This window comes from Podarcis pityusensis (genome assembly GCF_964106645.2).
Source record: "Podarcis pityusensis genome assembly, chromosome: Z".
Classification (NCBI taxonomy): Eukaryota; Metazoa; Chordata; class Lepidosauria; order Squamata; family Lacertidae; genus Podarcis; species Podarcis pityusensis.
In genome coordinates this window covers 2,385,330-2,411,213 of record NC_138044.1, presented here as the reverse complement: position 1 = coordinate 2,411,213, position 25,884 = coordinate 2,385,330, and the positions used below count along the sequence as shown (strand labels likewise).

At 47.6% G+C, this 25,884-nt stretch overlaps 1 protein-coding gene across 9 annotated transcripts in view; it reads left to right on the top strand.

The window, feature by feature from the left end:
* Positions 1–25,884, top strand: part of DAB2IP (DAB2 interacting protein) — a 316,629-nt gene that overhangs the window by 188,355 nt on the left and 102,390 nt on the right. Inside the window, exon 1 of one of the 9 annotated variants that reach the window (XM_080990832.1) lies at positions 16,553–16,825. The exons of the other annotated variants lie outside the window; for them this stretch is intronic. The gene's annotated coding sequence lies outside the window, so the exon portion shown is untranslated. Of the gene's footprint in view, positions 1–16,552; positions 16,826–25,884 lie in introns of those variants that run through there. 9 annotated transcript variants of the gene reach the window in all.

Below are 25,884 nucleotides of genomic sequence, written 5' to 3'. Positions count from 1 at the left end.
CTGGAGGGATTGGGGCTTAATCTGTTTGGCCTTCCCAGGTGACAGCAGGGCTCATCTGACATGGAAACCGTGATCCAAGGTGCCTGCAGCAGCTCAGCCAAAAAGCAAGGGGTAGGAGGATGAGAGAGACAGGTGTGAAGGTGTAGGTCCTGCCCTGTGGAACGCGTTTTCGTCAGATGTCAAGGAAATAAGCAGCTATCTTATTTTTTATTTATTTTTTATTTTTAAAGGTAAAGGGACCCCTGACTATTAGGTCCAACTCTGGGGTTGCGTCGCTCATCTCGCTTTACTAGCCGAGGGAGCCAGCATTTGTCCGCAGACAGCTTTCTGGGTCATGTGGCCAGCATGACTAAGCTGCTTCTGGCGAACCAGAGCAGTGCACGGAAACGCCGCTTACCTTCCCGCCGGAGCGGTACCTATTTATCTACTTGCACTTTGACGTGCTTTTGAACTGCTAGGTTGGCAGGAGCAGGGACCGAGCAACGGGAGCTCACCCCGTCGTGGGGATTTGAACCGCTGACCTTCTGATCGTCAAGTCCTAGGCTCTGTGGTTTAACCCACAGCGCCACCCGCATCCCAGTAGCACCTTAGAGACCAACTAATAACTAATATCAATAACTAACTTAGGTGCTCTAAGGTGCTACTGGAAGGATTTTTTAATTTTTTATTTTATTTACGGTATTTTATTTTGTTTGGACATGAAAACTCATTGAAATCCAGGTGTCTCCTTTGGCTCCACCCTGTTCAACCCTGGCTCCACCTCCAGGACTAGTAGCTCAGATGGGTTTCAAGCATCTGCAAATCCAAGCCAAGAATTTAAAGTGAACACAGTGAATGTTCCCCTCCCCTCTTTACAAAACCCTTCACTAAATAAAAAGCTGAAGATTCCAGTCTGCAAGAGCCTTTTGGGATTAGCAAAGCAACTCGCTTGCCCTCCTGTTCTCTCTGCATTCAAAGCCCGTTGGTGCTTCCAGCTTCCTTTGTGGCTCCGTCTTTCCTGTCCTCTCTTCACTCTTAACTTCTCCCATTGCTAACTGCATTCAGTTTCAAGCAGATGTTGTAGGTTAACATGTGTCTGTATTTTTGGAAGTCAAAGTCATGCATTTAAAAAGATCTGTTTCATGCAAACTCTCAGTGACCTTGGGGAGGGGGGAATAGATTTCTTTTTTTCTTAAAGAGGGGAGTGGGAATCTAAAGTTTCTGCACTTGAAAGGGGAGACCTGGGCCTTTGGCTGATTCATCTGCCTCCCTCTCTCTCTAGCACTGTCATTAAAGAGTCATTCCTTGCTTTTAAGTGTGTGTTTCCAAGGGAGGGGCAGAATTCAAATTTCATTTCAATATATGGAGAAGATGCCACTTCTCTTCTCTAAAGTGCAGGGTGTCTGAATTTCTGATAACTCCTCATGGAACAGGATCCAGGAGGCATCTGCTGCTTTTGAAAAAGATCACATTGAAATGGGAGGTGTAGACGTGCTCCTTTAGCAAAGCAGGTGTGGAGGTGAAGGGATAACCGTGCCAGCTTCAAAAGCAGAGAGACCTTGGCAGTAAGCTGCTCTCAGCCTGCGGAAAGGGAGAGGGGGCCACTCAAATATTAGGGGTGCTCCTGGAATTTTCCTCCTGGATTTTGGAGCCTCAGGTTGCACACCATCCTGTTTCTAAACTGGAATGGAGAAACGCACCATTAAGAATCCTAGAATTGTCTGTGCACCTGCAATTCCCAGCAACTTGTATTCAGAGGCAGAAGTGTGTGTGTGTGTGTGTGTGTGTGTGTGTGTGTGTGTGTGTGTAAACAAATATAGGATTATGGCTGGATATTCCATCATGGCATAGCAAAATAACTCAGATTCTCTCTGCCTTTCAAGCAGTGACTGTGATTCAGTGGAGAGTGGGTGGCTCTTTTTGGAGGGTTTAGAAAACTTTTATTTATGCTTGCTGTTTGCACATTATGCCACCTTCCCTCCAAGGAATGAGCATGCATGGACTCCTCTCCTCATTAATATCTTCACAACAACCCTGCAAGGTAGATAAAGCTAAGAGAGAGTGTAACTGGATCAATATTTCCCAGTGCGCTTTGTAGTTGAGCAGAGATTTCGATCAGGGATGTTGTTGTTGTTTAGTCGTTGAGTCATGTCCGACTCTTCGTGACCCCCTGGACCAGAGCATGCCAAGCACTCCTGTCTTCCACTGCCTCCCGCAGTTTGGTCAAACTCATGTTTGTAGCTTCGAGAACACTGTTCAGCCATCTCGTCCTCTGGCGTCCCCTTCTCCTTGTGCCCTCCGTCTTTCCCAACATCAGGGTCTTTTCCAGGGAGTCTTCTCATGAGGTGGCCAAAGTCTTGGAGCCTCAGCTTCAGGATCTGTCCTTCCAGTGAGCACTCAGGGCTGATTTCCTTCAGAATGGATAGCTTTGATCTTCTTGCAGTCCATGGGACTCTCAAGAGTCTCCTCCAGCACCAGAATTCAAAAGCATCAATTCTTTGGCGATCAGCCTTCTTTATGGTCCAGCTCTCACTTCCATACATCACTACTGGGAAAACCATAGCTTGATAACTATACGGACCTTTGTCAGCAAGATGATGTCTCTGCTTTTTAAGATGCTGTCTAGGTTTTTCATCGCTTTTCTCCCAAGAAGCAGGCGTCTTTTAATTTTGTGACTGCTGTCACCATCTGCAGTGATAATGGAGCCCAAGAAAGTAAAATCTCTCACTGCCTCCGTTTCTTCCCCTTCTGTTTGCCAGGAGGTGATGGGACCAGTGGCCATGATCTTAGTTTTTTTGATGTTGAGCTTCAGACCATATTTTGCTCTTTCACCCTCATTAAGAGATTCTTTAATTCCTCCTCACTTTCTGCCATCAAGGTTGTGTCATCTGCATATCTGAGGTTCCATATCCAGTTCTAACTGTAGATGCTTGTCCCACAAAAGAGATTTCTCAGGAGACAGAGAGGTGATCAGGCTCTCCCATTTCTTTAAGAACTTGTCATAGTTTGCTGAGGTCGACACAATCAAGGAAGCAGAAGTAGATGTTTTTCTGGAACTCTCTAGCTTTCTCCATAATCCAGCGCATGTTTGCAATTTGGTCTCTGGTTCCTCTGCCCCTTCGAAATCCAGCTTGCACTTCTGGGAGTTGGATCAGGGATAGGCCCTCCATATGTAGTTGGACTCACAGCACCTAAACGATGGGACTCCCTCCCACTGGAGGCAGAAATGGCAAATACATGGAGGGGAGGGCAATCAAAGGCTACTGGCCATGATGGCTCTGCTGTGCCTCCACAAATACGTTGGCATCATCCATCAGGCTCTTCTTATGGTCTCATGACTCCAGCTGCCACCAGCTGCCAGAGACTGTGAGAGTACAGTGTCCACCAGCATCTGGAGGGCCACATGTTGAATCCTGACAAGACAGAAGTACTGTTTTTGGGGGACAGGAGGCGGGCGGGTGTGGAGGACTCCCTGGTCCTGAATAGGGTAACTGTGCCCCTGAAGGACCAGGTGCGCAGCCTGGGAGTCATTTTGGACTCACAGCTGTCCATGGAGGCGCAGGTCAATTCTGTGTCCAGGGCAGCTGTCTACCAGACTCATCTGGTACGCAGGCTGAGACCCTACCTGCCCACAGACTGTCTCGCCAGAGTGGTGCATGCTCTGGTTATCTTCTGCTTGGACTACTGTCATGTGCTCTACGTGGGGCTACCTTTGAAGGTGACCCAGAAACTACAACTAAACCAGAATGCAGCAGCTAGACTTATGACTGGGAGCGGCCGCCGAGACCACATAACACCGGTCCTGAAAGACCTACATTGGCTCCCAGTACGTTTCTGAGCACAATTCAAAGTGTTGGTGCTGATCTTTAAAGCCCTAAACGACCTCGGTCCAGTATACCTGAAGGAGCATCTCCATCCCGATCATCCAGCCCGGACACTGAGGTCCAGCACTGAGGGCCTTCTGGCAGTTCTCTCACTGCGAGAAGCAAAGCTACAGGGAACCAGGCAGAGGGCCTTCTCAGTAGTGGCGCCCGCCCTGTGGAACGCCCTCCCATCAGATGTCAAAGAGATAAGCAACAACTTGACATTTAGAAGACATCTAAAGGCAGCCCTGCTTAGGGAAGTTTGTATTGTGTGACATTTTAATGTATTTTTAATCTTTGTTGGAGGGGCTGGGAGACCCAGCCAGATGGGCGGGGTACAAATAATAAATTATTATTAGTGCTGCCCCCAGGAGGTGATGAGATTACCTAGTCACGCAGTGATGGCCAAACTTGGCCCTCCAGCTGTTTTGGGACAACAATTCCCATCATTCCTGCCCACTGGTCCTGTTAGCTAGGGATGATGGGAGTTATAGTCCAAAAACAGCTGGAGGGCCAAATTTGGCCATCACTGAAGTGGTGTGCTAAGGGGCCCAGGGGCCACTGAAGGTGAAAAAGACTCTGAAAGGTGGTATCACTGGATCAAGTTCATCAATTTTGTTGAAATTGTTAAACTGAATAGTTTAAAAAATGGATCTTGAATAAAATGTGCAATTAATTGTTTTGAATTTTTTCAGCCTAAGTCTTGCAGACTGCTATTCTGAATAATGCTTTTCATAGGGCAGGTTAGGGGGCACCAGGGGTGAGCTTATGGATCCACAGGGGCTGGGAAAAGTTTGGGAAACCACCCCTCCTCCCCCCCCTTTTCCTTCTTTTACCAACCAGATAATGTTAAGTTCCTACCCCAGACTACTATTTGTACAGAAGGGGATAAGCAGTTTAAATGAAAAACCCAAAAGTTTTGTAATGTGAGTGGAATCCTTTATTTTCATTAGAAACAAACAAACAAAATATGCATGATAAAGACTGGTTCCTTTTAGTGCCTTCAGGGTAGTGGCTTTTTTTTAAAAAGGCAACCCAGTGGAGGCAGAGGCGCAGGGAGAGAGATTCCCCCCTCCTTGTTTTTATTTCCCTTGCTGTGATGTGGGTTTTCTGTCATCGTGACAAGTGTAAGGAAAAATGGCTTGCAGTCTGGAATTACGACGAAGATAATGCCTTGATCCGACTGTCAGAGAGAGAGAGATTAATTCTCCCGAGCCGAAGCTGGCTGTGTGTTACAGAGACTTCACACCTGTGGGAAGGATGGAACACATCCAGGGTTGGGGCACGAGATTTTTATGGCACAGCAAGCCGTGGCAGAGAGACGTGCTCTGGTTCATGTCCCAGTGTGAAGGCTTCACACACCAGAGAGGCAGTGGTGGTGCAGTGGTTAGAGCGTTGGACTAGGACCTGGGAGACACCAGGGGTCAAATCCCCATCTGGCCACATGAAACTGACTGGGTGTGACCTTGGAGCCACTCGCTGCCTCTCTACTTCACTGGGTTGTTGTGGGGATTAAATGGGGGGGGGGTGTTTCAAGATACTGGAAACCTCTAAATGTATACCTGTTTGCAATCTGGATCTCCCAGCTCTGTAACTTGATATTAATGGGCAAACTGACAGCCCATGTCTGAGAGGGTTGAACAAGGGTTATAGCAGCCTCTGAGGACACAAGCAACTTATGGAATGATAACTTGTTTAAAAAATTAAAGTTCATTACATCACATTAGATATAAAAGTTGTGTTTATACCCCCCACCTTTTGCTCTAATGAACTCAATGTGGCATTGTACACACACTGGCGGAGGAACAGGAGTGCAGAGGGAGCGAAATGCCCCTGGCACCACTATTCCGGGAGGGTGCCATCGTGGCGGCCCCCCTGGACACGTGCCATGCACCCCCCTGCACGTGCTGGGCGCCATGCCCCACAGGCGGCGCATCACACCCCCAGAACGTGTGCCACCCCGCTGCGGGCGGTGTGCCACGCCCCTGGGATGCACGCCACGCCCCTGCGGCAGTTGTCACGCCCCCTGGGGGTGTCACGCCCCCCAGGGCTCCAGCCACGCCCCCACCTGCTCTACACCCCCGGTAGTGGAGCATGCAACTTTGCCACTGTACACACACACACACACACACACACACACACACACACACGGTAGGCAGGGTTCTGGGCATTCCTGGCTTGCTTGCTGCTGGGCTCCTCCTGAACTCAGGGCAAGCATGCAGTTACGTAGTAGCCTCTCCTCCACTCCCTGGAGTGTCTGCCACGAACCATCGCTGCTGTTGTGCTTCTTTGCAGGAGGAGCAGAAACTGGAATCAAGCTGGGGGTTGCCGGAAGAGGGAGGGGAGGGTGGAATGGGTCTGCTGCAGCGGGAGCATTGAGGAGGGGTGCGCTGCCAAGGGGGTAGCAGATCCCATCCTGCAAGGAGTGCGTGGCAGCATGTTTTGACCTCTGCATGCACTTTTATGCAGACTTTCCCCAAATGTTGCGCACATTCCTCCGGCTGAAGACTCTGCATCATGAAATCTGTCGAACTGCAAATTTCGAAGGCGGTTTGCTTTGCATTAAAATGTGAACTTTCGGAGACTTAAGAACAAAAGAAAATCCTGCTGGATCAGGCCACAGGGGGCCCCATCTAGTCCAGCATCCTGTACAGCCCTCATGCCTGGTAGTCACTGATAGCATTATCTTCCATGGATTTGTCTGATTTTTTTTTTACAGCTATGACCGCCTCCTGTGGGACAGAGTTCCATAGTTTAGTTATGCACTGTGTGAATAAGTTACAGGTAGGTAGCCGTGTTGGTCTGCCGTAGTCGAAACAAAATAAAAAAAATTCCTTCCAGTAGCGCCTTAGAGACCAACTAAGTTTGTGATTGGTATGAGTTTTCGTGTGCATGCACACTTCTTCAGATACACTCAATCAGAAGTCACCAGACCCTCATATATAGTGAGAGGGTATTACAGTGGTACCTTGCAAGACGAATGCCTCGCAAGACAAAAAAACTCGCTAGACGAAAGGGTTTTTTGAGCTGCTTCGCAAGACGATTTTCCCTATGGGCTTGCTTCGCAAGACGGAAACGTCTTGCAAGTTTGTTTCCTTTTTCTTAACACCGTTAATACAGTTGCGACTTGACTTCGAGGAGCAACTCATAGAACGCGGTGTGGTAGCCTTTTTTGAGGTTTTTAAAGACTTTGGTGATTTTTGAAGCTTTTCCAAAACTTTCCCGACACCGTGCTTCGCAAGACGAAAAAATCGCAAGACGAAAAAATTCGCGGAACGAATTAATTTCGTCTTGCGAGGCACCACTGTACTCAGAAGGGTGGTGGGAATGGGTGATTGGCTTATAGATGTGGTAAACCTGTTGACGACTGTTAATGACTGCAATTGGTCTTACAGGGAAAAGCAAGGGGTGAGATGGCTAAAAAAATTATCATCTATAATGAGATAAGAATCCAATGATTCGCCAGTTCCCACCACCCTTCTGAGTAATACCCCTCCCCACCCTCTCACTATATATAAGGGTCTGGTGACTTCTGTTTTAGTGTACCGGAAGAAGTGTGCATGCACACGAAAGCTCATACCAATCACAAACTGAGTTGGTCTCTAAGGTGCTACTCTAAGGGGACGCGGGTGGCGCTGTGGGTTAAACCACAGAGCCTAGGACTTGCCAATCAGAAGGTCAGCGGTTCGAATCCCCACAACAGGGTGAGCTCCCATTGCTCGGTCCCTGCTCCTGCCCATCTAGCAGTTTGAAAGCACATCAAAGTGCAAGTAGATAAATAGGTACCACTCCGGCGAGAAGGTAAACGGCGTTTCTGTGCACTGCTCTGGTTCGCCAGAAGCGGCTTAGTCCTGCTGGTCACATGACCTGGAAGCTGCACGCCGGCTCCCTTGGCCAATAAAGTGAGATGAGTGCCGCAACCCCAGAGTCGGCCACGACTGGACCTAATGGTCAGGGGCCCCTTTATCTTTAAGGTGCTACTGGAAGGATTTTTTTTTATTTTTTAATTTTGTGTGAATAAGGATTTTCTTTTGCTTGTCCTGAATCTCTGAACATTCAGTTTCATTGGGTCACAGACCTATGGCACAGATATGTCTCTGGCTAAGAGAAGGTGGAGGGTGGCTTAGATTTCACCAGTGCCCTCCTGTAAGACAAGTTGCACAGAAGGGCAAATTGCTGAGGAGGAACCTAGTAAGGGCCCCTGCAACCAGGGACAGCAGGCTGCCACAACTGCTTCTGTCCAGAACTGCCCTAGAATTTCTGCTCCGCTCTGAGAAAATTGCACGTTTGTATATGTCCCTTGGCAAACCTTCCTCCTTCTGGGTGCTGGATTTAGCCTGAGTGGAAGGGGCGAATCTCCCACATCACACTGACCACAGCCAGGCCTTGTAATTTCCACCCTTGCATGGAAATTTAGGCCTGCTCCCTTCTTGAAGATGAAGCTGAACTGATTTAGCAATTTGCACAAATCTGGATCCCTCCTTCAAGGGCTGCCCAGGGCATGAGCCCAGGACAGCCTGTTGTTTGGACAGCTGGCAAATCTTGAGCAAGCTTTGTTTGAGGTATTGCCTCTAGAACCTGTTATGGAAAGAGCTCCAGATTTTGTCAAGTGGAAGCCCGGACCTCTGGACATGTGCAAAGTGTCTTCTGTCAAAACCCCATAGGGCAAAAACACAGTGAGACACAATTTAAACTGGTGCCTTCCTGGTTCATGCATAGGCTGCAACCCTAAGCCCAGTTACCTGGCCACACTGAATTCAATGGAACTTACTGTCCTTCACTGAGTGGATGTGATTAGGATTGCATTGAGTGGGGTTTGCGAAAATACTATTTCCTGTTTAACCTCAGTCTCCAAGTGGGGAGAGGATCCAGGCCTTAATTTCCTTGGCATGAAGACTGTTTACCCAGGTTTTGGTTTCCTTAGTATGAAGACCAACGGATACTGAGGGATCTTTAGGATATATAGTTTTATTTACACATCTATACAACCTGAGCATAAGCTGAGGAGAGGGTTTCACAGCACCAGCACCCCAGCAGACCTTGCTTCTCCTTTAGGTTTTCAGCAGAGCCCCAAGTCACAGCTTTGGGGTTCAGCACAGAGCAAGACATGCCTCTGTCTCCCCAGCTTCCAGCATCAGCCAAATCACCCCTCACTGTTCTCCCTCCTAAGATGAGGTGCCATCCAGCCCTGCTGAGGTGAGAAAAAGCCCACCCACTTATCTTGAGGGTTACCTCTTTAGACATGTACAAGACGGTACTTAACTGGCAATCCAAGACCATTCCCTTAACAAAGGAACTGGTTTGGCTAGTTTCCTCATATAGATTCTACCCCACATAAACAGGATCACAGATTTGGAAGGGACCAGCGGATACCATCCAGACTGACCCGCCCCCCTCAAACCTATAACAATACCTTTGCATGGTGTACACATGAAAACTGTTTTGGATGCCTTGGCAGAAAGATAAGTGCAATCAATCAATAATAAATTTCATTCAACCTGTTGTCATTCCTGCTCTATGAAGCATGTTTGAATATCTCTGTGTGTATGTGTGTGTGTGAGTTTAGAGAAAAGACAATTAAGAGGCAACATGATAGAAATTTATAAAATTATGTGTGGGGTGGAGAAAGTGGACAGAGAAATGTTTTTCTCCCTCTCTCATAACACTCGTGGGCATTAAATGAAACAAATGTTGGAAGATTCAGGACAGATAAAGTCCTTCACCATGCAGTTAAACTCTGGAACTCCCTTCCACAGGAGGCAGTGGCAGCCACCAACTTGAATGCCTTTAAAATAGGATTGGATAGATTCATGGAGAAGAGGGCTGTCTATGGCTCCAAGCCACAGTGGCTATGCTCTTGTCTCCACAGTTAGAGAGAGCAGTACCTGAACGCTGGAAGCCACAGGAGGGGAGATTTGCTCCTGGGTCCTGCTTGTGGCTTTTCCACTGGGGCATCTGGTTGGCCACCATGAGAAGAAGATGCTGGATTAGATGGGGCCTTTGGCCTGACCCAGCAGGCTCTTCCTATGTTCTTATATCTGGGGTGGTGTTTGCAGGCTGCTTTCTCTGACCAACAACGTTTGGCAGGGAAGCAGGCTTTTGCAGCAAGCTTTAGCTCCGGTGGATGGCTTTTGCTCATGCCTTTTACACTGGTCCCTGCAGATCAGCCCCTGAATTATTCAGAACACATACTGCTAGTACTACCCGCAGTGTGATGGAAAGTGCACAGAGCTCAAGGCCAACCGGGGGGGGGGCACACTGCTGCCTGTAGCTTTCCACAGCCCCTTCTGCTTTCAGCTATATTGGGTAGACAATTCGTTGCACAATCCCTGCTTCCCAAAGGCAGTTGGAGGTTTCAAGCAGCCTCTTCCAATCTCCGAAAAACTCCTTCTTATGGCCCCGTCTGCTTATTTACAGACTTGGGGCTGCCACCCTTGCTTGTGATGCCACCCTCTGCCTGCCCACTTACCCCCCAACAACCCCATCCCTATTCCTTCCCAACCCTCCCCACTTCCTTTACAGCTTACCCAAGCCCCAAGCCCACCCCTCACATGTCCTTCAAGCTCCCATCATGTCCTTGCAGCTCCTCTGTGTCCTTCTACCCCTGCTTAATTCAAATCACTCTTTAAAAACCTGCCTTCTCTCTCCCGCCCCATTCCCTGAGTTCATGCAACCTCTTTCGGGGGGGGGGGTTTAAATCTTGTGAAACAAATAAACAAGCACAAATCCAGGACTGAGATGCGGAACTACAGATTCTCCAATGGGGGCTGCATGATGACAGCCTTCCATATTTATGTACTTAGGAAGGTACAGCAGCCGAGCAGATGGGGGCAGGCAGAACCTGCAGAGGGCCAGTCCTTTTAAAGCTGCACCACTTCCTCAAAACAAAAACAAAACAAAACCCAGTGTCCTTGGACAACCCCCTTCCACTAGTTTTAAGATCATTTGACACGCCCCCAAACCCCTGCAATGCACTAGACCAAGGGTAGCCAATATGTTGTCCTCCATATGCTGCTGGACTACTACAACAACCATCATCCCTAACCACTGGCCATGCTAAGGGGGGCTGATGGGAACTGTAGTCCACCTAACAACTGGAAGGCACTGCACTGGTCACCCCGATCTAGATGAGATAAAACAGCTTCCTGTGTTCCTCAGTCTTGGGAATTGGGAAGGGACTGTGCAGAGAGTAGTGCCTTTGAGCATGTACAAAGAGTCTCCCCTATCCCTGAACTAGTAACTCATTCCTCTGGAATTAAAGGAAATTACATCCTATACGGTATAAATCTACATAAGCTGTGTCCTTTGTAGCCAGGAGTGCCTTTAACCGGCTACGGCTGGTCCTGGACAGGCATTTGGTAACGTCTGCACTGTTGCAATGCGTTCTGCGTGGGGCTGCCCTTGGGTCTGGTTCTGAGGCTCCAGTGACTGCAGTGTGCGGTGGCCAGATTGATGGTGGGGTTACCTGGCCGACAATGTGTGACACCCTTGTTGAGGCATCTGGGCTGCCCATCTGCTACTGGGTCAGGGTCAAGGCCCTTGTATTAATTTACAAAGCCCTGGGCAACTTGGGTCCAGGGTACCTAGGACCCTTATATCCCAGCTTGATCACTCAGATCATCAGCAGGAGCATCGTTGGTTGTTACCTCGGTTGGTGAGGCTAACTTGATAACAACAAGAAACCAAGCCTTTGGTGTCTATCAGCCCAGCCCTGTGGAACACTCTGCCGCCACAACAACAACAACAACAACAACAACAACTTATTTATACCCCACCCATCTGGCTGGGTTTCCCCAGCCACTCTGGGCGGCTCCCAACAGAATATTAAAAACGATAAAACATCAAACATTAAAAACTTCCCTAAACAGGGCTGCCTTCAGATGTCTTCTAAAAGTCAGATAGCTGTTTATTTCTTTGACATCTGATGGGAGGGCGTTCCACAGGGCTGGTGCCACTACCAAGAAGGCCCTCTGCCTGGTTTCCTGCAACCTCACTTCTCGCAGGGAGGGAACCGCCAGAAGGCCCCGAGTGTCCTGGACCACTAGACATTCCGCAGTTGCCAACTTTGGTGCCAACTTTTAAACACCTTTTGGAAATGGTTATAATTGGCTGTAACTTACGTCTGTTGTAAATATATATATATGATTTTAATTGCATGGTTTTATGTTTGGATATTTACAGCATAGCATTATATAAATATTTGTATAAATGAATGAATGAATGAATGGAACCACTTTTGTGTTGGCCTGCACCTCTTGTTTCAGTTAGAAGATATACCCAGGGGGTGTGTGGGTGTGGGTGTGCGTGCATCTGATTGTGAGCACATCATCAAGTGGTTGTAAGGTTTTGTTTTCTGGCTTTCCTCACACAATACAAAAAATCTGTGAATGCTTGGATGTGGCTGATTCATCCAAACAGCTGTCTCCCTCCCCGCCCACCTTTTTATTCATCTTTTGCCTATCCACAATGAGATCCAGGGAGCTCCTGAAGCTGCAAAATGAATGGGGGGCACATCCCTTTGATTTAAAGGCTTTGTTTATAAAGTGGGGAGGGGTGGGGTGGGGAGAATGGAGACCCAGACCCCTCAACCAGTGAAAAATTTGTCCTTTGCTCTGAAACTGAGAGGCTCTCTCCAGACCAGGCACAAGACGCAACCCATAATCAGGGCTTGGGTGGTGACTAATCTCCATCCACTCTGAAAATGTCCAGTTATTAACAGATGAGGATGATAATACAGCGGGGTAGTGTTGATTTGGTTTGTTTTATTTAAAAAGGTCATCCGGCTGCAATGTACAGGCAGCCTTTGACTGCTCCCTTAATTTTTAAAATAAAACAACAACATGTGCTCTCTCGCCTGCATCCCTTTTGACTGCAGCAAGGGGGAAGGTGCCTCACTGACATAATTTGGTGGGTCTGAAAGAAATAATTCTAGACAGTTGCAAAAGGCCTGTGTGAGGCAGCCTTCTGTCTTCCTCAGGAATTATTTTTGGGACTTGGGATGGCCTGGCAGGGTGTGGTCAGTTTGTGGGGAAGGCTCATGGAATGGGTCCTCCTTTCCACCCACCAACCTGTTCCCTAACCTTTCAGTTTTTCTGTTTTGCTACATGCAGGACATCAGGAGTGTGAGGGGAGGAATTTGCTTAAGGACACAGCTGAATGCCAGCCTTCTTTATCCTGTTGGCATCCAACTGTCTCGAGAAGCAATGGAGTGTGTCTCTGGGAGTGAAGCCAAACTGCTGTGTTAGCAGCAACCAAGTGACCTACCAGGGGCACAAGTCTGGGCAGCGTGTCTGGAGGTCCTGGGCTGCGCAGACAACAAGACCCTCCTTTTGCCCACACTGATGTGGTGCAAAGGAAAGCAGAGCAAGACATTTGGCACCAGCTTGGCACCTGCCGGAAGCAGGCATACAGGGCGCCATCTTGGGGACTCTGCTCCAGATTTGTGTATAATAATAATAATAATAATTTATTATTTATACCCCGCCCATCTGGCTGGGCTTCCCCCACCACTCTGGGTGGCTTCCAACAAAATATTAAAATACCGTAATGCATCAAACATTAAAAGCTTCCCTTCTCCTTAGCCTTTTCTTCTCCCAAAGATGTCCTGCAAAGCAGCAGAGGTTGAGGACCAGTTTTTTCCTTATCCTAGATGGGCTCCCTTCCCAGGTGGACGATCTCCATCCACCTGTCTCCAAATTCTGTGATGAGGCTGAAGGAGGGCATACAGCAGAGCCAGGGAGGTGTGCAGCCTGGAAAAAAATTGCAAGGGCCAGCCAGATAGAGATTCCCCACTGCTGGTTTCTGGAAAATCACACCAAATGTGAGGTATATCATACAGAGAAGCAACTGCTACCCTCCCTCCTGGGAAGGTTCAGCAGGGCTCTTAGCAGCCTCCCGTTATCATTTCATGCAGGTTCGTGCCTCACACAGCGCCACCAAACACCAACTCACCGCTTGCTGCCTGAGCACCTTATCTCAAGGTTTTAAGCTGGGCCTGCTTCCCAAAAGCTCATCTCCCCCACCTCAATCGTTTTTGTTGAAGCAAGGTATGCAGCCCAGCAGGTGCCAGGAGCTGCCTCCCACAGGAACACTCCATGGCACCAGCGGTAACTATTCTCTGTAAACTCTTCGTTCCCAAGAGTACTTTCCAAAGATAATCTTCTCCACAGCAGGTGAGGTCTGGGGGTGAAGGGTGGGATGGAGAGGTAGTAAAAGTCTTCAGAAGCCAGAGGGTACTTCCAAAATGGTGCACATTTAAGAATATAAGAACACAGGAAGAGCCCTGAGGCTGGATCAGGCCAATGGTGCATCAAGTCCAGCATCCTCTTCTCAGTGTGGCTAGCCAGGTGTGTCAATGGGAAACCCACAAGCAGAGCCTGAGCATAGGAGCAATCTCCCCTCCTGTGTTTTCTAACAGCTAGTATATCTCTGTCAATTTCTGTCTATTGGTGAGGGAGTCCACCTCCACAAACAAAATCCTTTTTTTAGAAAAATGGGGCGGGGTGTGTTTGTGTTGAAACCCCACCACCGAGGCTGCTGTGTTCTATATCTGCCACTCTCAGCCACTTCACAGATGCCACGATGCCTCGCCCCCTCGGTTTTCCTTCCAGCAATCTGCTCTCACCAGTTGCCAATTAATTGCATATTGGTGTCTGCTCTCTTCCAGCAGTCTCGATAAACACAAGGAAGGCAGAATTTGAACAAACTCAGTCCTGACTGCTGCGGGGAGGGGGGGTGGGGTCTGTTGGCAGGCAGAATGAAAATCTGTCATTGTCTCGGGCATGTTATCTGCTTGCTTTTGAAAGCAGACTTGTGGGGAAGGGGATGGGCAGAAGTGCTTTGCTGTTTCGCTCCAGAGATGGTAAAGGATTCTGAGCCCCCAAGTGTTGCTGTGTTCTTGTCTTCTTCTTCTAAAGTGTTCGATACGATAATCTTTATTGTCATTGTCCCATACAGAACAACGAAATTGAAAAATCTACATAAAACATTCAAAACCCAACAAGCCTGCTATCCCAGCTATCCCAGCCTGGTTAGCCCCCTAAAAACTCTGATACCCCATTTTAAAATACAGTGGTACCTCGGGTTAAGTACTTAATTCGTTCCAGAGGTCTGTTCTTAACCTGAAAGTGTTCTTAACCTGAAGCACCACTTTAGCTAATGGGGCCTCCTGCTGCTGCTGTGCTGCCAGAGCACGATTTCTGTTCTCATCCTGAAGCAAAGTTCTTAACTTGAAGCACTATTTCTGGGTTAGCGGAGTCTGTAACCTGAAGCGTATGTAACCTGAAGCGTATGTAACCCGAGGTACCACTGTACAATATACTCCCATAAAGACTACCTTACACTGCGTTTAAAACCAAAATCACATTTGGATAGAAGCTGTTTCTCAGGCGGCTGGTCCTCGTCTTTATAACCCTGTACCTCCTTCCAGAAGGCAGAAGCTGGAAGAGATAATTTCCGGGGTGTGCACTATCCTGCGCTATCTCTGCAGCTTTCTTATGACACCTGGAAGCGTAGATTTGATCCAAGGTTGGAAGAGTGCATCCAATTATTCAGGGTGGAAAAAGGCTTTTGTTGCTGGACTGCCCTTCAAGTCAAACACACACACACACACACATATATGCCAATTCTGTTTGTTTCAGAACATATTTTTGTTATGAGGGACTTCTTCGTGCAGCGTGAAAAAATGTTGGAAGATTAAGGACAGATAAAGTCCTTCAGCATGCAGCACGTAGTTAAACTATGGAACTCACTACCACAAGAGGCAGTGTGATGGCCACATCCGTGGACAGCTTTAAAAGAGGACTGGAAAGTCGGTAGAGCATGAGACTCTTAGTCTTGGGGTCATGGGTTCGAGCTCCACGTTGGGCAAAAGGAGGTTGGACTAGATGACCCACATGGTCCCTCCCAACTCCACAGTTCTATGATTATTTTAAGCACCTGTAAACATTGCCTCCCCCTCCCTGATTTGTTCTGGCAATAATTGAGTCCCCAAATACTGTATTTTCTAACAAGGCTAATGGACAATACAGTGCAGGCTATTGGCAACCAACCTCAGACCATCAGATTTAGACAGAGATTGCCTTGCAGACTGGAGCTTCAAAGCGTGGAAGCCTCTAAGGAGCCACAGACCTGCCAATCTCTCTGTGCTGGGGAAGGCGGCTAGTTTAAGAGGGGATGCTGTATAATCTGTCTGAAATCCGCCCATAAGGACCTGAGAAAGCCACAGCCTCTCTGCTTGGGTCAGGTCTTTTACCATCTCCCCAGTAGTCACATCCCTTCATGGAGAGAACATACGATCTTGCTAATACGGTATCCTGCACCCTAGGCTGGGCTTTGGCAGATGTGCCAGCCGGTTTAGATGTGACTTTGCACAGTGGCCTCTGGATAACAAAATCTGTTTGAACTTGGCCCTGTAGACCACCGGCAACCAGGTCAAAGCCAAGAGAAGGGCGTCTCTAAGCATCTCCAAAAACCCTCTCGATCCAGACTTTGCTGTTGCTCAAACCGCTGGGAAAGCAGAAAGAGGCGAGAGTCTATTCGGTGTGCAATCAGTTCGGCGCGAGGGGAAGCCGCACCGTAGTTTTGAGTACATGCACGATCTGTTCTCTCCTCCTATTTCCCGATTCCCAAAGGAAGGGAAGCGAGGAGGAGGGCGGGCCGGCAGCGCAAGCGAGGGGCCGGGCCGGGCCGGGTCGGGCTCGCCTTTGTCTCCTCCCTTCCCGCGGAACGAGCCAGCCGAGAGAAGGAGGCTGGATTGCGCCCGGGCTGAGTCCGCCTTTGCTGCTGCTGCTGCTAGGTCGAACCCCCGGGAGGATTGGGGCCTGGAACAGAAGGAAGAGGAGCAGCGCCCGCTCCACTCCACTCCCCGAGCCGAGGCAGGCTGGGGAGCGATGGTGGCCAGCGCCAGACACTGCTCTGTGGGGCTTTCGGCGTGGCGCCTCCTCCTCCGAGGAGACCCGCAAGTGGCGGAGACGGCTGCCAAGGTAGGGGCGCTGCGACACGGCCGGATCAAATGAACGCCCGCCTCGTTTGTTCATGAGCAAGCCCCTCGAGGGTTCTGGTTGCAAGCGCGATTCAGAGCTTGTAATGGGGAGATGGCTCAGCGGCGATCGTGCGCTTCCTTCCGTCGGGAATCAGGCCCAGGGAAGGCGGCGGCGCTGGCTCTGCCCGGCGGCAAGGCGTCCTGGCAGCAAGCTCTCTTGCACGCGGGGGGGGGGGACTTGCTCCAGAGTAAATGGGCGTTGGCATGCTAGAATCAGGTGCGGGCTTGCTCGGGAGCAACAGCCCGGTGCAGCGCGGGATGGCGCGCTTGGCAGCGGCGGCAGATGTTGCACGCGCTTCCTCCTGAGGGAACACTCCCGCTCCGTGGGATGCAGCGGGGTGGTCGCCTACTCCTGAGTAAACGTAGTTCCTGGAGTGGTTGTTTGTGACATGGGGCAGGGCCGTTTTTAGGTTTGATGAGGCCCTGAGCTCCTGAAGGTAATGGGGCCCTTTATATGTCCAGCTGTCCTTTGTCAACAACAAATGGTCGCTATTTTTGTGTGTGTTGAATATATGGTATATGGTAATTTATGGACCTAATAGGTATCTCAAGCCGTTTGCACGTAACAAAATATGTATTTTATCAAAGTAATTGTTGAACTGAAATAAAATTAAGAAGAAGTATATTAATAGTGAATCTGGGGGGCCAAGAGAGTGGGGCCCTAAGCTATAGCTTGTTTATACGTAAATCGAGCACTGGATGGGCTCACGGGGGTTCCTTTTATATCCTCACAACAATCCAGTGAGGTAGCCCCCCCCCAAAAAAACAGCCCTAGCTCACTATCAGCTCCTTGTTTGAGCAGTAATAGCATATTTGCATAGCTCAACATTTAACACCAGACTTCTCCAACGTAGTTCCCTCCAGATGTTTTAGACTGTGGCTGTGTTCATACTCTCTTATTTCATTTCCCCTCCATACCCCTACCTCTCAATTCCTGCATTATAGCTTAGCTTTCCCTAGGACACAGAAGCACCTTTTTCGAATGCCTGCCAAATAATGTGCAAGTTTAGCTCTCTTTGAGCCAGTGGTGGTGCAGTGGTTAAAGGGTTGGACTAGGAACTGGGAGGTTCAAGTGGGGGCTCAGCCCTGGAGCTCACTGGGTGACCTTGGGCCAGGCACTGCCTTCCAGCCTGACCCCCCCTCTCAGTCTTAGAAACTGATATATGAAAGCTAGGAGCTGAATGGCACCTTAAACCTAGGTGGTTGTACACAGCAACGGAATGTCTAGGCGTCGTTTTTTAATAACAAGAATACTAAGCTGAAAATGAATGAACTGCAGCTAGAATCTTACGATCATTTTTCACATGGTCTAGTCCTCATCTGAAGAATGCAAAAAACAAAGTCATGCTTCCCCTCCCAACTGCCCCCCCCCCCAATATTCTTAAGAGGATCTCTTCTCCATTCTTCAGAGAATGGCTGGAAGTGGGGAGGCAGAAAAAAGATCATCTTTATTTCCACTCTGCAGACAAGCCCTGGATTCTCCCTAAAAACTCCTTTCCTTCATATAAATAGATATTTTTGGCACCACAATTAACACATATTAAAGGCCTACACAACTGATGGCAGAGACACCACCTTGAGTGTCCAGTTTGCAAACCTAGGACTTAAGTGTCCTTCAAAGGTCCCACTCCAAAATTTGTTTTGATTTTAAGCATCACTGTGAGAGTCTGAGGTAGATAACACTTTAACATGCACTACTTAAACCAGTGATGGCCAAACTTGGCCCTCCAGCTGTTTTGGGACTACAACTCCCATCATCCCTAGCTAACAGGACCAGTGGTCAGGGATGATGGGCATTGTAGTCCCAAAACAGCTGGAGGGCCAAATTTGGTCATCACTGACTTAAACCATCATAAACTAACTGGCTAGTATATTTCAAATTAAAAGCACATTATATATTAAAAGTACATCAAACAAGGCAACTAAAACCTAAACAAAACATGTTGGGTTGAAAAGAAAAGAAAGTTTTCAGGCCCCCAATCCATGCACATTTTACTTGTGAGGAAGCCCCATTGAACTTGGTTGGGATTTACTTCTGAGTAACAGTGGCAATTTTAATCTGAAATCTTAGGCGCAGTATTGCACCCAGAGCTCAGAAACTGCTCGCATTTATGAAGTTCCCTGTTGCAAAATGTGCCTTGAACAATGTGAGTTTCAAACACCGCATCCCTCAGAGTTGTTTTGAGGGTTTAAAGATGGGGAGAGAGAGAACTATGTTCACTATCTTGAGCTCCTTGGAAGAAAAGGTGGGATATAAGTGCAATAAATAACCAAATAGATTTCTGTATTGTTTGCAAATGGATATTTTTCTGGAAGCAAATCACACAGAGTGATAAACTTGCACAGTATTCCAGTGGCATTTAGAAAGTGGTTTTCACGTCACGTGCAAGCTTCAAATCTAACTTGGAAAATTAACAGGGAAACATCTGGAAAATGGAGGGAACTCCCATGTGAATTCAGCTTGTGACTCCCACAGACCCCAGCCAGAATGCAAGGATGAGGAAGGCTGTTCTAGCCATTACACCACACTGCTTATTTTACTTGCATCCAGTGCAAGGAGTTCTATGCAGGCTGTTTGGGAGCTCAGGCTGGAATGCAGTTTTGGAAAAAGGAAACAACTTCTCTGTGTTTGAAGCTGCTGCTGGTTATTCCACCATCTTTGGCCCTCCTCCCACTGTGACTTTCTTTGTAAATTGCCAAACTGGGATTGGCAGGGGTTCAAATCCCCACTTAGCTATGATGCTTAATGGGCCAACCTCACAGGGTTGCTGGGTGGATAAAAGCGGGGTTCGAGAAGCACGCATGCTGCCCTGATAGGGCATATCATTTTAGGGGAATGAAATGCAATTTTTGCTAATTTCTTAAGTGATTAGTCTTAACAATATATTTTTGGGTGTGAGGAATTCAAATCTGCTATTATTTTTGTGATTGGACACCATTTAACTTGGCAAGTCTACGTCTGATGAGGAAACACATAAACTGCTTTCAGAAAACCAAATAATTTTTATTTTACCACCTGAAAATTTCATTTCATTTCACTTTTAATAAGTATACTGCCTTTCTATATTGCTATACACAAGGCGGCTTGCGAGCTGAAGAAATAACAAAGATCACACACCTTATAACAATCCGATCCAATACAAAAAGCCATAATAACATAACTTTAAAATAAACAATGTATCAAAAAAGTAATATTCGATAATCCATTAGAATATAATAGTACACAATAACATTTAATATCAGCAAATAATAATTAAACAGAAATTCACTCTTAACAATAAATAATTACTAAACTATAATCAATAAATATAACAGCAATTCACAATGCTTAAAATACACAATGCATGTAAAACCATGTAAAAAGATCAAATGGAGAAACAACAACACACAACGTATACAACGTTAAATGGTAATGATAAATGATAATAAGTTGTTGTTGTTGTTGTTGTTGTTGTTGTTGTTATAACTGCAAGCACTTGGCAATCGTTTTTAATGATTTCTTTGCAGTTTTAGACACAATTTACTTACCAAGCAAAACTAAATTATATCAATTTAACCAAAATATCTTTTGAATTCCCAAGTTATGTTGCAACTTTTTAGCATCTCTCATTTTTGTAATTTGAAAGTTGAAAAATTCAACACTCCTGCCAAAGGTGCAAATCCCTGCATTTGTGTAACAAACAAAACAACGGTGCCCTGAAATGGCTAGGCTGAGACTACCTTGAGAAAGTTGCCCCGAATGCTCGATGAAGATTTGAACCCAGAACGTCCTGGCCTAGCCTCTGTGCTCTCTGCCTGATGCTTCACACTGGCCTTGATAATGCAACAAAGCACTGCAGACCCTCCCCACAAAAAAGGAGGTATAGCTGGGGGAAAGGGCTGTGGCTTCGGGGTAGACCACCTGCTTTGCATGCAGAAGGTCCCGGGTTCAGCTTCCCCCATCTCCAGTCCAGGTGGGGTTAGGAGAGCCACTGCCAGTCTGGGCAGCCAATATTGAGTTGGTTGGAATGGTTTAAGGCTTCGGACATTAAACCACTTTGTATTAAGTGACACAAGGAGTGGATGGTGCCTAATTTTGTAAGGAGCAGACTAAAACTTAATGTCTGAGCACCTGCTCTGTTTGCTGAAGGTCACAAGCTCAATTCCCACGCCACCCTAGCACCTCCCCACACCTGGTAGGGCTGGGAAAGCTGCCACCCTGGAACGCTGCTACTGATCAGTGTTGACCCTGCTAAGCTCAATGGATCAGGGGCAGACTTGTTTATGAGGCAACCTCCCTTGGTTCTTAATATTATATTAAAAAGCAGACCATTTTGTTAGCATCGCTCATGAGCTGGGAAATGTCCCTAGGTGCTGAGTGTTGAAACAAAATGCGGTCATCTTGCCATTTCTCTGTCTCTCGCTCTCCTGGCTGCTGCTGTGGAAAGAAGGTGGATGTTCCGTTCCTTACCCTTTTTTTCACTTTCGCTTCTTAATTATTCCAGGCTGGTGAGAAACTGAGCTAGATGATAAGAGAACTAACCAGATTTCCAGCAGCTGCTGAGATAACCACTCTGGCTTCTAGTCTTTGCTTTGAAAGTTTGTGGTGGGAAAGTGGAGGAGGCGCTTCCTGCCTTCTGAGGTGTCAATTTGTTGACACGTTTCTGTTATTCCTCCTGTTTTTTGGCTCAGTGTACAAAGCAAGCAGCCAGAAAATCAGAGGATGTGAATTTCTTTCTTTTTTTTTTTTTGAAAAAGGGAGGAAAAGCGAGAGCCAGCCAGCTGCTCCCACCCCCCCTCAAAAAACCCCCCAATTGCAAGCATCACAGACTTGGATAAAAGCGACACGGCTTTTATTAGAATTTTACAAGTCAGTTCAGTGTCTTGTGATGCTCCGGGTAAGACCTTCAAAACCTTGCTGCTTTGATGATGGAATCTTCAGAGTGAACCCGTGAAGGGGGACTGTGCTTGTTATACCTATTTGGCAGAAGGAATGATGCTTATCTTAGGCCTTCAGGGTCCAAGCCTGGCTGAGGGAAGGCTATCATTGCCCCCCTGTATGCTTCCTAGGCCCCCCCCCAAAATTCCATAATGTCCCATTCATGCTCAGTCCTAAGGAACTCTCCTTGTAGCTTGTTGGGGAGGAAGAGGGAGAGAAGTTCTCATGTTTTGCAAATGTTAAAATGGGGAAAATGTTATGACCTATCTATATAGAGATATATAGTACGTTTCTGCGCACAATTCAGAGTGTTGGTGCTGACCTTTAAAGCCCTAAATGGCTTCGGTCCAGTACAGTGGTACCTCTGGATGTGTACGGGATCTGTTCCGGAGCCCCGTTCACATCCTGAAGCGAACGCAAGCTGCGTCTGTGCGTGTGCGCGGGTTGCGATTTGCCACTTCCGCGCACGCACGTACATCATTTTGAGCGTCTGCGTGAGCGGCGAAACCCGGAAGTAAGTGCTGTGGAGTGCAACCCGAAAATGCTCAACCCGAAGCATATTTAACCCGAGGTATGACTGTATACCTGAAGGAGCGTCTCCACCCCCATTGTTCTGCCCGGACACTGAGGTCCAGCTCCGAGGGCCTTCTGGCGGTTCCCTCCCTGCGAGAAGCCAAGTTACAGGGAACCAGGCAGAGGGCCTTCTCGGTGGTGGCGCCCTCCCTGTGGAACGCCCTCCCACCAGATGTCTAATAGAACAACAACTACCAGACTTTAGAAGACATCTGAAGGCAGCCCTGTTTAGGGAAGCTTTTAATGTTTGATGGATTACTGTATTTTAGTATTTTGTTGGAAGCCGCCCAGAGTGGCTAGGGAAGCCCAGCCAGATGGGCGGGGTATGTATGTATGTATGTATAAATAAATAAATATTATTATTTAGATAATTTCTGCATTGATTCCTGCATTGCAGGGGGGTGGACTAGATGACCCTTGGAGATCCTTCCCAATTCTACTTTTCTTTGAGGTCTTACTTTATAGGCTATGTTTTACAGCAGGCTTTGCCAACCTGGTACAGGAACTTCTGCCTATAAAAATGTGGTAGCACTGTGTCAAACGGGCACAAGCGTTATCTACATGGGGATTCTTTTGTATGTAAAAAGCAAACTGTGTGTTTGTTTGTGTGTGTGGTTTCTGTCAGGTTCGGCGACTGCCTTTTCTTTGGTAGGCTGCTGTGTATGATTACAGTATTTACTTGGCATGCAAAATTTAACTGACCTGGCCAGCTTGGCAAGGAAGCTCTTTTACTGTTTGCAGATTATTATTGCACAGGCTGCTCCACAGCCCTCCTCCTCCTCCTCCCAGCATTCCTTGAAGCAAACAGCACAAGATTCATGTGAGTGTTGCTGCCTTCACAGGTGCTCGCTTGAGGCTCATAGGCAACAACTTGCCTAAAATCAACTTGTGGACAGTGGCAAGGATAGTAATGCTGTTCAGAGAATTGCAGACGATTTGCATGCATTATCTTCGTAGGCTTAGCTGGACCCAGGCCAATAACCTGCTTGTATTGTCAGCCTTAGTTCTGAGTCATATGAAGTCATAGTAGAGAGCGTCTCTGAGCCTCTGCAGAGTGTACATTGTGTGGCAAGTGCCAGCTGCATGCATTCATGGCAGACTAGCACTAAGTGTTTCCTGGGGTCACGAGTTGCTGGCATAGCAGGGGGTTGGACTTAATCAATGTTTCTTAACCCTGGGTCCAATCCTTGACCACTAGTCCTGCTAGCTAGGGACGATGGGAGTTGTAGTCCAACAGCATTTGGGGACCCAAGTTTGAGAAACACTGGCCTAAATAATCCTCTGGGTCAGTTCTGTGGTTTTGTGAATATATAAACTTGCAAACTCCATTCAGAAGCTAAGTTTATTGAGCTCAATACTTTTCGTATTCCAGAAATAAGCAGCTGAGGGATGGGTGGGAGTGTGTGACCCAGGCTATGGGTGGAGTTGTGTACACTCTGCTTTAAAAATAGTTTAATAATCTTCAGCCTGGCAATCCATCTTCCAACACAGGTGAGCAAAAGAACGAGTCTGTTGGCCCAGGCCAGTGGTCCATTGAGTTCAGCACCCTGTTTTCACACTGGCCAAGCAGATGCCCATTATGGGAAACCAGGGGGCAGAGAAAAAGCACAATAGAAACATTTCTCCCCTCCTGTGGTTTCCAGCAACTGCTATCCAGAACTTATTGTTTGTTAAGATCGCATCAGGGTTCTGGTAACTGGCAAGATTCAGATGGCATCAGAAGAAAACATGTTATGTCCTTCAGGTATGTTGAAGATTTGGATGTGTAGAATATCTGATGCTGATTGAAGCAAAGGGAGAATCTCAAAGGGAGACAACGACTTCCAAATCAGGATGGCAGTTCCACAGATTGAGAGGTTCAGGAATGAACTATTGCATGATTGCTGATTATGTCCAACCAAGAGGGGCACTTTAGGATGAACTTCAGCATAATCTAAACCCGAGAAGATTTGAGCTAATGATCATCTGATAAATGGATTTTTTAAAAAATCCAATGATTTCTGACCCTTCCAATATAGCTTATTTAGCATTGGGGATGGAATGGGCTGACTGAATTTTCAAACCAACAATGTATGCCTACTTTTCTCCCCTATTGGCAGAAGTGCTGTGCTACTTTAAATGGCTTAAATAAAAGTGTGTGTTTTTTACAAGAAAAAGAAGAAGAAGCAGCATTGCTTCCTCTGACTGTCACAGCAGAGGAAACATGGCTAGTAGCCATCCATCGCCTTCCCCCACCCCCATGAATTGTCCCAGTCCCCCTTTTAAAACAATCCAAGTTGGTAGCCCCCACTGCCTCCTGCTGGAGGGAGTTCCGCAGTTGGACTTTGCACTGTGTGAAAAAGGACTTTCTCTTATCTGTCCTTCCAGCATTCAGCTCCATCGGATGCCCAAGAGTTCTAGCCTTACGAAAGAGACAGGGAGACTTTTCTCTTTGCGCTTTCCCCATGCTGTGCATCGTTTATTATAAACTCCAATCATGTCTCCTCTTACTCACCTTTCCTCTAAAGTAAAAGGTCCTAACCACTGCAACCTTTCCTCATTTGGGAATCGCTCCATCTCCTCGATCATCTTTGGCCACCCTTTTCTGAAACCTTTCCAGCTCCAGCATATCCTTTTTGACCCCATGACATGCACAAGCGAGGCAGATTTGTATGTTCCTCGTGGTAAGCTGCTTGTTCTGTGGCGTCTGAGATTCCGCCAGGCTCTGTCCACACACCTAAGCACCAGCTCCTGTTTGTGGTTTCCAACATTAGAGCGTTGGTCAAGGAGTTGCAATGCCCACTTTCCGATCCCTGCTCTGTTCTGAAGCTCAACAGGGGACACCAGGCCATTCAGTCACTCTTAGCCTAACCTACCGTGCAGAGTAGTCGCACAAATAATTTTGAGGGTGCCGCTGCTGAGGGGGAACCATGCATACTGCCCCAGGCCTGCTCTGGGGAAACAGGACAGGTTAAAAAACCGTTTTTCATGGAAATACACCTTTGCAACAATAATGGCTGCAGATTTGATGACTTCAGTGTGATACAGTGGTACCTCGGGATGCAAACGGGATCTGTTCCGGAGCCCCGTTCGCATCCCGAACACAACGTAAGACACAACAGCATATCTGCGCGTGCATGGGTCACGTTTTGCTGCTTCTGCGCATGTGCGTAGCGTCATTTTGACCGTCTGCACATGTGCGAGCGGCGAAACCCGGAAGTAACACACTCAGTTACTTCCGGGTCGCCATGGAGCGCAACCCGAAAGCGCTCAACCTGAAGTGTATTTATCCCGAGGTATGACTGTATTCTTAGGATCAGAAGTGCTGCTCCCCCACCCAAAAAACCCCAATCCTTGCATTGCACAAACGTAAATATTTGCTGTGTTTTTATTTCCCCCGGCCGTGTTTTTGTTTTTTCAATGAAGAGGTTTGTGGAGTACCTTTTTAGTGGCCTTGCCAGAACTTAGGCCCCAGTGTGAGATTTTGAGCCGAGTTGCAGCTTGTGGGTGGCTAGTGGGGTGTGTGTGTG